Raw genomic sequence first — 15,261 nt, 5'->3', positions numbered from 1 at the left:
TCTTTGCAAAGATCCAAGTTCAACTTACAATAGCTTTGCTTTAACTTACAAGGCAGCGTTGAACGAGGGTAGCACGAAGTAGTAAGCCCGATGTACGTGACGAATACTATAAAAATGCTTCAATGTACACATTGTCTAAAAAACACGCCCAACATATTAAAGAAGCAATGTGCTTCTTGAAAGAGGTTTAGCATGTTTGATGCGATTTGGAAAGTTGCAAATTCAAACAGAGTGTGAACTCGAATAGCCTAACATGTTCCACTCACCCGATGCCAATGGTTCCCATCGTATGCCATCGATCGGTAACTGACCAGGCTGACCGCGGTCTTTTCAATCTGGAGAGCATTTTGCATGGTCGATACCCGGTACCATTAAAATCTATCCATTTACACAGTCATTACACTGCAAATTCTTATATCGTATCAAATATCATTCATGTTGTAGCTAACAAGCTTCTCTACACGTTCATGATTTTCTTACTTTTGAGTTATCCAGTTGAGGAATTTCTTTTTTGAATGTGTTTATTTATTTGTGATGCTTAAACGAGATCTATAGAGTACTACAACCTAGTCGTCATCCCAGCCGATTTGTGCGCCTTCATTACTTTACAAACACATTTTTTTCTGGGGGCAAAGGGAGGAACAGGTTCGGGCCTAAAATGTCGAAAGTTGTCGAATTTCATATTTTTTAATGGGGGAAAATGGGGCAAAGCAGAGATTGGGGGGTGCTACCATAAAGGCTCTACAATATAGCGTTATGGTTAGACTTACCTTTGCCGATGAACAGAAGGCGATTAGGTGAACCGATCCAGGATTGTTGACTTCATTTAAAGATGCCAAACTGACTAATTCTGCAGCTACAGCTGCTGGTGACATGGAAGGATTCAATCCTCGCACTAGAGCGGCAGCTCCTGAAATTATGTTTGGATTTAAACAATATAACAGTATCAATGCAGGGAATGTTTCTGCTTCACCTTGAACTTGGGTATTAGCACTGCAGATTAATCAATTTTGATATGCCAATTCTATTGCTTGTATATATCACCTTGGGCTCAATTGCTTCGCTAATCTGCAGTACCTCTTCACGTTGGGTGGTTAATGTAGTCTTCATAGTCAGGGAAGCTCACTTTGAGCAACAAGAAATATGTTAGGGTTACATAAATGGTATATAAAACGATATACTAACGTTCAGAAAACTTTTTTGGACATTTTAACCTAATGTTATACCGTAAAAATTCGATAGTTTCGATAATTCGATATATTATCAAGTGCTTTTGAAAACATAGAATTGTACCATAGTCTGGCGCTTTACCAACTGAGCTAATGGGGTTGAGACACAAATATTCAGGTTTACTTGTTCGTATATAACTATGTGTATCGATGATTTGCTCAAAACCTTTCACACTTTTGTGGACGGTCTCTTCATGTTTTAAAAGTGCTCGATAGTAAGCACATATGCTAACTTTCGAGTTTTTACGGTATGTTGACAAAATATTGTGCAAAATTGTTTGCCAACAAATAATTTTGAAATAACATTTTGACAACATTTTCAAAATGTTGTTGTGGTGTTTTTTCATGTCTAACGTTTTCAAAATGTTTTCATGACCTTTGAATCGGACATTAATCATGATAAAAACGTCCTGACCAAAACCAAAACGCGTTTCTAACACGAGCATCCCATTATGACATCTAATAATTTGTTGGAAATATTAAAATTAATATAAGGGGTTTCTTTCTTGCCAAAATATATCGAGGGCTTAGAGCCACAACCACCTATGTCCATTTGTTTTTTTAATTACATGTTATTCATTTCGGTAACAAATGGACGGTTAATTCTGCCCTTAATAAAAAGATGCAAGTGACTTTGGGGTATATGCATGGTCACCTGTGTCTAACTAACTGTTCAAGTGACCAAGCATATACGCCAAAGTCATTTACATTTTATTATGGAGGGCATAATTAACCATCCATTTGTTGCCGAAATGAGTAACATGTAATTGAGAAAACAAATGGACATAGGTGGTTCTGGCTCTAAACCTTCCAAATATGGCTTGACATATGGATTGGTTTGATTTCAGGTTATTCTGACTAGCGTGAATTCAGACTGGGTTGCATATCACTGGCATTGCTATCCAAACCAAAATGTATGGACAAAAATTAAACAATAAGCCTACCTGATACAAACGGACATGCCATAGAAGTACCGCTTATTGTGTGGTACCAATATGGCTGCGAGCCTCCGTAAGGGTCGGTCCAAGAGCTGAAAATGCTTCTTCCTGGTGCAAATATATCCACACAAGAGCCGTAGTTAGAAAAGTATGCTCTATCATCACTACTGTCTGTGGCGCCCACTGTGATAGCCTGGTATTTAAAAGAAATAAGGGTATCAAAAATTGATAACACTATAATGTAAAAGTTTAAAACAAGCATTCAACATTCACTTTTTTGTTCAGTATATTTCGGAGAAACACGCTTTGTAGCTGAATGTTTATTGGTTGATCCTCTACCCGATCTGAACAATGGTGGTGTCCTAGGTCTTTCTAGTTGTGAATCATAAAGTCTTGAGAGTTCACGGTCCCGTCCCTGTTCATTTAGAGTGAGGTCCTTCTTTGTGCAATACTTTCCTTGCTCCTTCACTTTGGCGCTGTTCAAATTTGTCTTCTCTACAGATGACAGTGACACCTCCCAAGCTTCTCCTAGGTCAGGACTCAGGACTGTGTCCAGTATATCTGTTGTGTTCTACCATTGCTGAGGTGTTACTCGCTGTTTGGGCAGTATGTTCTTTGAGTATTTCACCTAGGGTCCTTATGCAACACCCAATGCAAGGGATACAATTATCACCAACACGTATACGAGCAATCAATCTAACACTGCATTGTCTTCTATATCCTACCCCTGGGACCATTAAGAATTAAGATTTGTCTTTCTTGACATGAAAACGAAGTGTCTAGCTTATTCATTATTTCTTCATTAGTAAATGGTCTAAAAGTGCAAAAAATGACCATTATATGGGAATAATATAGTTTGTGACAGCTTCAAAACTCGACCACCGGTTGATGGTGGCGGTTGAACTGCGTTCCATTGTTTAGATCAATAGAAACCGGTTCCAACTGGACGGAACCGGCGGTTGAGTTTTGAAGCCAGCCGTTAGGGATTGATGGATATCTGAATGTCATTTTAAGTCTAATCTCTAATAATAAAATATCTTCAGTCTTACCGATCCGGCTGACGATGGTGAATAGTAACAAGCATTGTCGTTCTCATTCCCTGCCGCAACACTGACAACGACACCAGCAGCAACCAAATCAGCTATTGCGTTGTTGAGACTTAAAGATTTGCCACCACCGATGGACATAGACGCCACTGCAGGTGGTATGTGATTTGCGGCAAGCCAGTTCAAGGCTGATTGAAAAGAGAAAATTAGCACACAAAATATAAATGGAAATGCGGGAAAGACCTGATTTCAAAATTATAGTAGAAAATGTTCATATTTTGAACTGCGATACCTTTCAATAGTATTTTAAAATTTTAAAAAGTGTTCAGCTACTAGAAGAAATCATCAAAAATACTGTTCCTGTCATAACAATTAAAATAGAGAATAGTTTCTACTAACTAGAATGACTCGTTACTATGGTAACACAGAACGATAGGTTCTTGCCCATGTGAGTCATATTGATGTTGACCTATTGTGCTATTTATACCTAGGCAACAGCACATTTTAAAAAGTGCAAAACTATTCTTTTTTAGAATTCCATAAAAGATAAAACAATTTAAGACTATTCTCATCAAATCGGAGCATTTTGTTCTGATTTGACCCCCTGTGGAACCCAAAATTTAACTCTTGACCTTTTGTTCATGACAGTATTTGACCAGTTTTGAAATGTTATTCCTATGTAAGCTATGACTTTGATATTCTCGGATTGCCCAAGGGTGACAATATTTTACACCCCCATGATCTTAATTTGTACCCACTGAGTAATAATCTGCAAAGAAACTATTAGTGACAAAAACCATCTAACCCTTAGACTATGCCATAGTCGAAAACATCAGATGTTGAAATCTATCAATTGTGCACAAATTATATAATACAAAACTCAGTTTTTTTGGTTTTATGTATGCAGGCCTAACAGCCAGAGTATATGCACAATGGGCAAGTGGACTGCGGCGAAGTCTATCCATGGAAATAGTAGATCTACTAATTATATGGTCTATCTAACCCTGGTCTGCTGCCTGCTGGGCTAATAATAAGAATGCATACCATTGAGTATTCCGCTGTATGATCCAGATCCTTGACAATTAAGAACCCTGATGCTGTGTAGTGTGGCTCCCGGTGCCACTCCAGTGGTGCCGCCTGCAGCTATTCAGTATCGAAGTTACGTAATGTTACTATGTCAACGGGATCACGCGCTAGAGTAATGAACCACGATCGAAATGATCACCACATAAAGTATATGGCACTCGAAGGCATACCAAAGTAGCGTGATCCGGTAACCAAGAGAATTACGTAACCACTTCGATGCTGAATTCCAGCACAATGGGTTCCGTGGCCATCACAATCCTGTCAATCAATCAATCAATCAATCAATCAATCAATCAATCAATCAATCAATCAATCAATCAATCAATCAATCAATCAATCAAAGACGGATTAATCCAACAGTCCATCGATTTAACAATGTCTTCCACTAATTACACCACCCTACGCCATACATAAATTGTCCTAGCCCAATTTCCCTAAACTGAAATTGTCAACCAATTAAACGTGGCAGAGGTGTGCCTCGAACCCATGCCGCACACTTCCTCTATCGAACTAATACCAGTATTGTACCCGTGTACCAACGCGCTATATCACTCGGCCACCGATTTGTATGTAGCTTTCTCGAAATTTGAAGCAAAGACAGAAAACGTACCATATTTTACTTGCTTAAAAACATTAATGTGTATATTGTTGATAATTGGGTGTGACAGTAAGTTCTCATTTCGATATTACTATATCAAAAAGACATTCCCTTATCAAATTAAAAGACTTTTTTGGAAAACAAATCACTTGGAAAACAAATCACTGCTGCCCGATGGGATCATAATAGGACCCACTTCCGCCCGGTCATTTTTTACTCTCTTCAACAGGTTCGATTGCCAATACAAAAACCGTGAATTTAGTGTCATCCCCCTGCCAGTAGCCCAAGCCGAGCTCTATAGCCCTCGTATTAAATCGTTTTACTCTTACCAGTGCGGCTGCCAGAGGCACCTTCTATCTAGGGGAATGCCTAACCTAACCAGTTACAAGTGTCGGCCTATTCACCATGCTCACATCATGCTGACCAACTATTTAATTCTGACATCGTCTAACACAAGGCTTCATGCAGTTTATGGCTCATTAGAAAAACAATTATATAGTATATCCTAAACATTATCACTATCCTACGTTAATTGTTATTTAGTTTCCTTACCGTCCCAATAGGCCATTTTGCATCGTTTATGACGTCAAAGCTATTGGCTGCATCAAAACGCCCGCCAAATTGCTCGTGGACTCCGTGAACACCAGTGTCAATTATATAGATATGGGCGCCAGTTCCGTCACCTTGAGTAGAGTGGGAACATAATAATTAGTTGTGATTTACGCAATACATGACTGGCGCTGTAAATTCACGCGAGCGTAAGTTGGGAATTTATTGACTCCGCAGTTCGAAAAAGTTAATAATGTCTGCCATTTGTAAGTTAATAATTGACAGAAAATTGACCTTTTCAGTAAATCCCATGATTCTTTGCGGTTAGACCCCAGATGTCGTCATTTGACGTCACGCCGATGCGCACATCGTTTAGCGAACATCACTACTGCGCATTGAAAGTCAGCGTGACGTCAAATAATGACATCTGGGTCCGTATGCACAAAAGAGTTAGACCGGGTCTAAAGTTAGACCTGGTCTAAGTGGATTTTAGTTTCATCAGAAATGGTCCTTTACTCCATTTCCTTCCTAAAGTAGCTAGCAAATTCTAAAGATTTAAATAGTAATACAAAATATCTTAAGCAAATGTAAAGGAAAATGTCCTTTCTCCTGGGACTAAATTCCACTTAGACCAGGTCTAACTTTAGACCGGGTCTAACTCTTTTGTGCATACGGACCCTGGGGTCTAACGCAAGGAATTATGGGATTTATCGAAAAGGTCAATCAAAAGTGTATCATAAAAGCTAGAAATAGATCAGCGGCGGCGGAACGATTTTGAAAGTATGGCGGGCAGTCATTTTTGTGGTCATCTGAGCGCCCAATTTTTAACGTTCCCATACAGAATGACATGATGCAGTCATGTCTACAGTAGAATTCATCTCGACCTTTGCAGGACTTAAACCCCATTAAAAGCTATTAAACCAAGATAACACTCATTGAAGCAGCTCCACTGATTAAATCAGATCTTCTCTAGTTGTGCACAAGTGTCTGTTTTCATGTGCGACATCGCAATAAAGCTGGTATTATAGCTTCAGTTGGGTAACCGATTATAAAGGAAACGAAAGGAAACAATGGTATGTGTACCTTTGTTCACGAAATGAGACAATGGCTGCTTTTTGTTAACCAGCATTCTTCAAAATGAGCAACATAATGATTGTTGACTTAACACGGTTTGGAAATAATTTCTTCATATTTTTGGTGTTATCTGTCGTTTACATATCCTTCCTAAAACACAAAAGTGCGACCCTCTCCAAACATCTAAATTAGCTAAAAATTTAGGACATGTTACAAAACTATATTTTCTAGAACCTATTTAGAATAGTTTAAATGTAGCTTGTACCGTTTTTTTTTTTGTGGCATCCTTCAGAACGGAGCGGTCCGTTACCAATATAGCTCAATATTTTCGGTCAAATCTCCATTCAATTAACACGGGGAGTTAGCTAGCTATGAGCTAGCTATGCTTTGCCCTCACTCATATTCTACGAAAGTGCGACCCCTTCTGAACATCTAACCTAGCTGTAATTTTAGGTCATGTTAGAGAAATATATTTGCTAGAAGTTTGGAGAATAGTTAAAATATTGGCCGGTTATTTTTCACACAGTGATGTTAACTAGGAATGCCCATATACCTATAACATACACTGTTTGTAGAGGTCACGCGTCAATGGTGAGAGCACTGTGTATTGTGTATAGGAAAACGGACAGTAACTGCAGTATGACCCCTATTTTCTTGGAGCTCGCACCCAATATCCCTCTTTTTGGACAAAAATTCCCACCGATAGACCCCTAGTGTCGTACTCCGGTAGGCACAGGTACGTGCCCCAACCCCACCTCACCCGGGGGGGGGGATAAAATCCTTCCCCACCCGATTGGTCACCCGCTAATTTAGATCAAACAAGACAAGAAAATAATAAACACTTGCCTATGAAGTTTGGAGTTCCCTGGGATAATGGCAGATTTTCTTGATCGATCCGGTCAAGACCCCAGTTTGAGTTTTGATTTTTTCGGGCAATACCGTCTTCTTCTATAGATTCAACCTTGGGATCAAGGCGGAGCTGCAATGACAATTATAAAATGAGTAAAATATGAAGCAGGAACGTATATTAGTTGCGGACCAGACTGGTGTTACGCTCGCATGAATTTTAAATGACGCACAATGCCCCTAATTTTCTTTGCTCACCTGATTTAATGTACCTTGAGTGAGCCGAGCAGAGAATCCGCAACCTACGTTCCTCCAGCTGCTTTGGGCACGTTCCGATGCATGATCTTGGTTGTATCGTTGTACAAAGCTATCGACATCTTCGCCAGGCTGTAGGAACAAAAGTTATGATAATACCGTAAGGTGGTTGATAACTTGATATTACGATGGATACGTGTATAATTAATATCATGCAATAATCAGATATGAAGACATTTTTTTTTCAACAAACGTTGCGTTACTTAAAGGCACATTCAGTGATATGCTCAACCGGACGATCGTAAAAGTCATCAAAATCCAACAAAATAAGGCATTTACATGGCATCTTTATATACTGTCAGTATAGGCTATATAAATTAGCTACATGTATTTGAATGGGGCTTCACCTTCGTCAATACTGCTGTTTTCTTTTTTTTTTTTTTTTTTCTTTTTTCATTTCAAAAATATCAAATGACAATTTGAATGACTTATCCTTCACTTTTAAGCAATTGATAAACAATTGTAATTTTTTACACTTGCGCTGCACTGAATGGGTCTTTAAGGGTACACAACACACGTCTAGTGACACGTAACCTGTGATTAATATTTGGCGCGCGAACTGACCTCGTTCGTTTTAAAATGATGTTGCTGTTGAACCCTCTATAATCTAATCTTTTGTATCGCCTACCTTAAGAGTCACCATATATTGTCCACGAATTCTGTCTGCTTCCCGTCCCTGTTGACGAAGCGGTGCCATAGGCCTTTGGCCTTGACCTTGGCCTTGAACAAAAACACAAGTTTCTTGTAATAAAACAAACACTGAGAGCAAAAGGACATGCGTCCGGATTTGGTTCAGAAATTTCTCTATAGCCATGGCTGAGGTGAATTTCATACACTACTATAAATGAAATAAAAAGAGAAAAATAATTAAAAGTATTGTTTGAGTTAATGTGACGCTTAACGGTAAACGCGTAAGTAACTATAAGGACTATCTATCTGAGACTTGGTACATATGTAGTACAAGTAAAATAGAAGTATATTACGTTCAGCATTTTGCTGATTTTCATCTGCATAATTAATTAGGGTTAATTTCTTGAAAAAATAAAATTAACTCTAATAGCCTCTAATTAATTATGCGATTAAAATGAGCAAAATGCTAAACGTAATATACTTCTATTTTACTTGCACTACATGTACCAAGTCTCAGCTAGATAGTCCTTAGTTACATAGCAAATTAACTTTGCATAATTGGGAGTATGTAATTAAATCTTTGGCCTCGCTTTCAGTTTTCTGCTTCGCTAAATTGGAGTTAGCAGAGCCAAACGCCGCCAAAGGCAAGTGGTCAATTACGAAAATTGTCTGTACCTGTTTGCAGATGAGTAATCATGATGACATAACCATACCTGGTCCCATTTCACGTACTTTCGGGGTTACTGATATCACGGAATTTTGGATATTCGTCATAAGCATCGTGGCATTTTGGGTGATTCATGGAATTGGGTTTCTTCCTTGTTGGTGTTGATACCATGCATCAAAATGAAAACTAATCGTCTTTCGGGTATTCTTTACAATATATTTATTTCATTTTTGGTACGGTCGATCCCGTATAATCAGACGGCGCCAAGTGAATGGAGGTTCATATAAAAGGTGTCAGACTTCAACGCGTTCACCTCGGTACATATCATTAGATTGATCAAGTTTACTTCGAGGACTGTTAAACGTCAAAAATATCAATTTTTAATAATTTGCTATAAAATATATATATCCCAAAAAATCAAAATTATCGGATATCAGAAGTACATTCCTCGTATTCAGAATGCATTTTGATGTGTCTGGTGTGCTCTCAGGGCCTACAAAAATACTGTGTAAACGTTGCTGTCCGATCACTTTAATAGGGAAAGAAATTACAACAACGGCCTATGTAGAATAAGCTTTTTTCGTGGATATCTACTGAAAAAAGAGGATGCTAGAATCACAAAACACTCGTAATGTTAATACTTGTAATGTTAACCATTTAAATAAATCCTAATTCAAAAGCTCTGCAGTAGGGCATAATTTCACAATTTTGCGCTTTCACCTACTGGCCCATTAAATAGCAAAGCGCACCTTCATTTGGGACTTAAATAGTCTGAAAGTAAAACCGGAACAAAATGTGTTCGTCCCAGACCCCCCCCCCCCCCCATTTTAATGCTTCAGCCACCACTGACATCCACCATAGAGAACTATATACTGAAGATAGCATCTAGCAATAGAGTCCATGTTATCTACTGAATATAGCATCTAGCGATAGAGTCAAAGCTATCTACTGAAGATAGCATTCAGCGATAGAGTCCATGCTATCTACTGAAGATAGCATTCAGCGATAGAGTCCATGCTATCTACTGAAGATAGCATCTAGCGATATGGTCCATGCTATATACTGAAGATAGCATCTAGCAATAGAGTCCATGTTATCTACTGAAGATAGCATCTAGCGATATGGTCCATGCTATATACTGAAGATAGCATCTAGCAATAGAGTCCATGTTATATACTGAAGATAGCATCTAGCGATAGAGTCCGTGCTATCTACTGAATAATAGTATCTAGCTATAGTTCATGCTATCTACTGAAGATAGCATTTAGCATGCTAGCGATAGACTCCATGTTATCTATGAAAGCAGCACGTAATTGATCAAGTAGATGTTATCTACTGAAAACGTGTAGCATATTGATCTACATAACACGTAAAGCGAGTGGGATACCAATTGTCATTTTTTCAGTTTAACCATTCATACTAAAACTGCGGAGTGCTTCTTGGCAGTGTATTGATTCTATAGGAAATGAGTCTAGGAAGCCAATGAGCACTGTAGAGGTAGAGGTAAAAAACTTAATTCTTAGCAACATGGGTTGTTATAGCTCCCTTGGCTCAGTGTTAGAGCATCGCTTCATGAACAGTAAATTTTGTGGATAATATACAAAGATATACATTTGAAAAAAATTATACAAACACAGATAAACACTAAAATGCACATTGCGCCAGACTAAAAGAGAGCAAACAAACAATCAAACTACTCACCGTTTGTTTTAGTTCTTCGGTACTTGAATTCACAGGCTACCAGCACACTACGAAGAATATGATTTTGTGGTTAAACAAATCGGTTATTAACGAACGCGCAGTTATCTCGTACAAAATGAATCCTACACCTTTTTGTTCTGTAGTTAGTGAAGTTTTGTCAAACTTTCGTACGATTTAGCTCCTTCCAAGTGTGTCCAAACTTGTTCTGATAAAATTCCAAAGAAGCGAGTTCTTTAAAAGTGAATTTTGTAGGCGGAGCTAGTAAAAAGTCCTCAAAAAACCGTGATATTGCGTTTTGGAGAATCAGTCAAGTTTTAAAAAACACGGTGACTTGGCATCAACAGGTTACATGTAGTATCTTGTCTGAACTTTCGAAATAGGTTACTTTGGGAAAAATATGTAAGTTTTGGCGGCACCCGATTTATTATGTCTCCTGATATATTACTTTGACGGGGGATATGTCTGTGGGCGCCTGTCTGTGTAGGGTGTAGGGTGTGTTGGTGTGGGGAAGCCTATAGGATTGGAGCATTTCCCCTTGCTCTCTCCTCCATGCAGCCCCAAAATTGTGATCTTTCAGTGACAGACCTGAAAGAAACTGGGCCTTTCAGTGATGTTAAAAAGCGATGGGTCTTTCGATGATACTCGGCAAAAGCGCCTATTCATCAGAAAATTTGGATCATTTGGATGATCATTTCCTTTGTGTAATAATAAGGCCAAAAAAATGTTGTGTTGCCCTCAATCGATCGACCCTAAATCCTGAAAAAATCAGGGTCGCAATTTTTTTTTGAATGATAATTTTTACAGATTTGTTCAAAAATCAATGTTTTTCACTTAAAATTAATATTTTATTGAAAGGCTAGTCTTAAATTGATTATCTAACATCCAGAAGTTAAAATTTACAAATGTCCCCTGTTTGAAGTAAGCATTATTTAATATTTGAGGGGATTTTTAAAAACTGAAGGTTTAAAAAAAAAAAAGAAGAAGAAATCCGACCGACCGACCCAACTTTCCTCAACTTTCCTAGTTTTCCCACAATGACCGAGTTCTCAGTTCATTGACTCTTATCTGTGTTAATGTTATTAGATCTTGGGATGTGACAGCAAAGTAATGACAGAAATACAATAATGTCAATACCCAAAGAAAACAAACATTATTTAACATGTAAATTTGTAACTTTGCCTTTCAGAGATTCGGCTAAATTTATAAACTATCCATTTACTCTCCACGTACTTGCCCTATTCTATATCAACACAGCCAGAATGGAGTCAAGTGACTCTATATGTGGAGTAAACTAGCACTGACTCTCTGATTATCACAGGAGAGTCAGTTGACTCTACCTGTGGGGTCAATTGACTCTACATTCAGAGTCCTCGACGGAGTCAAAAAATGTATGACTCTTCAAGGGAGTCAGACTCTGTAATTACTTGGCTCTTGACACCATGGAATGTATATTCTCCCATTCCAAGGGGATGGTGGTCAAGCCAAATTTTCTCCATCGTGTCGTCTGACAATCGCCAATGGCGTGAAACTCAGAGTAAAGTCTCCTATTCCGGTAGATCTATACTTTGAATTTTTATCTTGATGTACATCTATGTGTATCATTATTTTGTCTCTCAAGAAAGAGTAGATTTATTTTTCATCAATACAATCATGTAGAACATCAGCGGAACTTTGTCCTTTTTGAGGACTCTTCTTGTTTTGATTTTTTTCTGAGAAGCAAAATTGCAATCGTATACTTTTTATTGTTACAGTCTGTATAACTAGGATTAGAGGTCAATGTCGATGTCGTGTGAATTTATCTGGAAGAATTCAAGCTTATCATAAGTCCAACAAAAACATGATGACACACCAAACCAAAATGACAGAAAGGTTGAATATAATACTATTATACTATAATTAAAGACAGAGATAAAAAAACACTAGTTCGCGTCTGAAATTCTAACAACTAGACAGAAAATGCCGTACTGCGAAGATCGGCAATCAATCACAGCGCGCCTTTGCCCTGACGTCAGACGTGATTTAGTCTTTTTTATCTATCTATATATTTCATTATCAGTGCACAGGTTATATAAATGCGCTTTTATAAATGCGCACGTGACCACCTCCGCGCTGCCATAACAAAGTATAGACAGTAAGTCTCGAAGTGACCTTCTACATAGCGAGTGGTCTTTCTATACATTTGAATGCAAAGGCGGAACGAGACTGCTATGCAGCAAAATTGTCTATTTTTTTCAACTTTGTGATTATATTGTAACGTTGTGCAAAGAGTTGTACAAAAACTAATTTCAAGTTATGCATTCCAATTTTTGGAAAACACATCTAAAGAAGATTTCTAAACCTTTTTCATAACCAATCATCAAAAATAACAGAAAATGTTATCATTTTGTGCTTAGACTTAGTCTTAGGCTTTGAATTCTGTGACTACAAGTGTACAACATGTGATATTATAATCATGATAATGAGGCATCAATTTTGATATTTTATCTACTAGTTTGTCTTTTACTGGATACATATTCATATGGCATAATAACATAGGATGTTAATGGTGAGTACAATTTAGATTGTCTAGTTGAAATAGATTGGACAAACAAAGATAAAATAGGTACCAAAATCACAAAAGTGAAGCTTATGAAAAACTAGCTAATCTGGTGCACAGGTGACGAGAATTGCTATTTTTTTTCATTTCAACATTACTGTAGTTTGGTTGTGGAAACTTTTTACCTATGGCTTATTTAGGTTTCAGTGAAATAATGTCGCGTAATAATAATACAAAATATAGCTCAACATTGAAAATGGAAGCATTTTAACCAATTCGTTTTTTGATAGGTGTGGAGCACTGATGAAAATCACCAAGTTCATGAAGTCATAAAAGAAATCAAGAACCACGTATTTATGTATATCAACATTATTTCTCCAATTCTCTAATGTGTTAGCGACGCGTATTACCGACTTTAAACGAAAGCCCCATTTCAATTTATTAGCCCAAGCGATCATTGTCCCCGTCTTTCTCTCCTCAACTGACCAGATCTTCAATTCATCACCGACTGACAAAAGTTGGCGACATGCCCTCGTGCCCCTTGCGTAGGCCATGGATCCTCCACAATTGGAACACTTCCCCCTTTTTATATAGCCTACACCCAAACATCCACTCCCACATAACGCACAGTTTTAGTTGTTATAGAACAATGCACAACTCCGAAAGAATTGTGAACTGACACTGACATTGGAAAATGAAATATGTGAGTGGACACTACGAATGAGCCGTAAACTCGGCAAATTGTATTCTGAGATACAGTGCAAAATGTTCGTACAGGTCGTATTCATAGGTGTCTCAATTAGGAGCGACATGTTTCTCATTTGATAGCGTTTAAACCAATCAATAATCCTATTGCTGAAAAGGATAATAATCTAATCATTAAATAGCTCTAGTCTTTGTTTGCTTTGTCTAAATCCTGTTCAAGTGGTTGGTAACAATTGCATTGTATTCTGTCTAGGTATGTATAACCAACAATAACAATGAGAGGACATTCCTGAACCTCGTTGACTTGGGGATGATTTGAAATGACCGCCAATTGTGACTTTATTACCAGCAATGTAGAAAAAGAGACACACGTAGAACCGAAAAAGTTACCATTTTGTTGAAGGAGCAGAGTTATCAAACCATAAACCCGCTTCTGGATATCGTTTGAAGTCAAATCATATACTATTTTAAAGCGTATGATATATATTTTCTAAACACGAAATAAAACAAAATTGACCGGGGCCGACTTTACGGCTGATTCGTAGTGTCCAGTCACATATATTGCATTGCTTTGTATAAAGACCACTCTCTCTTTTTATTTTGCTGCAGAAATCATTCAAATTGAACTTATTATGTGTTGGACTATCAACGTCATGAATTTGACAAGAACATGAAATCTGACTTTTAAGTCATTTTAAGGGATGGCAGCAAACCATATAATTGTTTCCAGTTTTAGCAATTTAACTAAAAACATGCAGGGTACTTCTTAGTACATATATAAGTTATGGCCATTTTCTCCCTCCCAAGACAAATTATCCAAATGGGGCGGAAATGGTAACTTTTGAAACAGATTCATCAGGATCGTTCATAGTTCAATAAAGTAGAAAAGGTTCTTTTTCAGATCCAATTATTCTGGTACTTACTCAGAAATTCGGAATATGTGACGTGTCATGTCAAAAGGAGACACTTTTGGGCAGGTTATCAATTTTGAGGTTTTTTCATATCTTAAATATAGAGATATTTTGCTCCACAACGCTGTTTTCTCCAATTAAATCGGACATTCCTAAGCGAAGATATTGAGTTCGGAAGTTATGGTATTATAAAATTGGAAATTGAGATATCGGCCTCTAAAAATATTATTGACAATGTTGAGAGTAGGAATTAACTTGAAAAATGTCTCCAAAAATACAAGATGCCAGTTATATTCCGGTCTGAAACTATCAGACAATATTTTTACCATTGTTAACATCACAAATTCGCAACAAACCCAAATTGTGAAAAAAACCACCCACCGGCAGATTTTTGGCTATTTCTCCATTTACGATCCTGCCCAAAAGTGTC

This window comes from Amphiura filiformis, chromosome 16 (assembly GCF_039555335.1).
Source record: "Amphiura filiformis chromosome 16, Afil_fr2py, whole genome shotgun sequence".
NCBI lineage: Eukaryota > Metazoa > Echinodermata > Ophiuroidea > Amphilepidida > Amphiuridae > Amphiura > Amphiura filiformis.
This window is presented reverse-complemented; position numbering follows the sequence as displayed.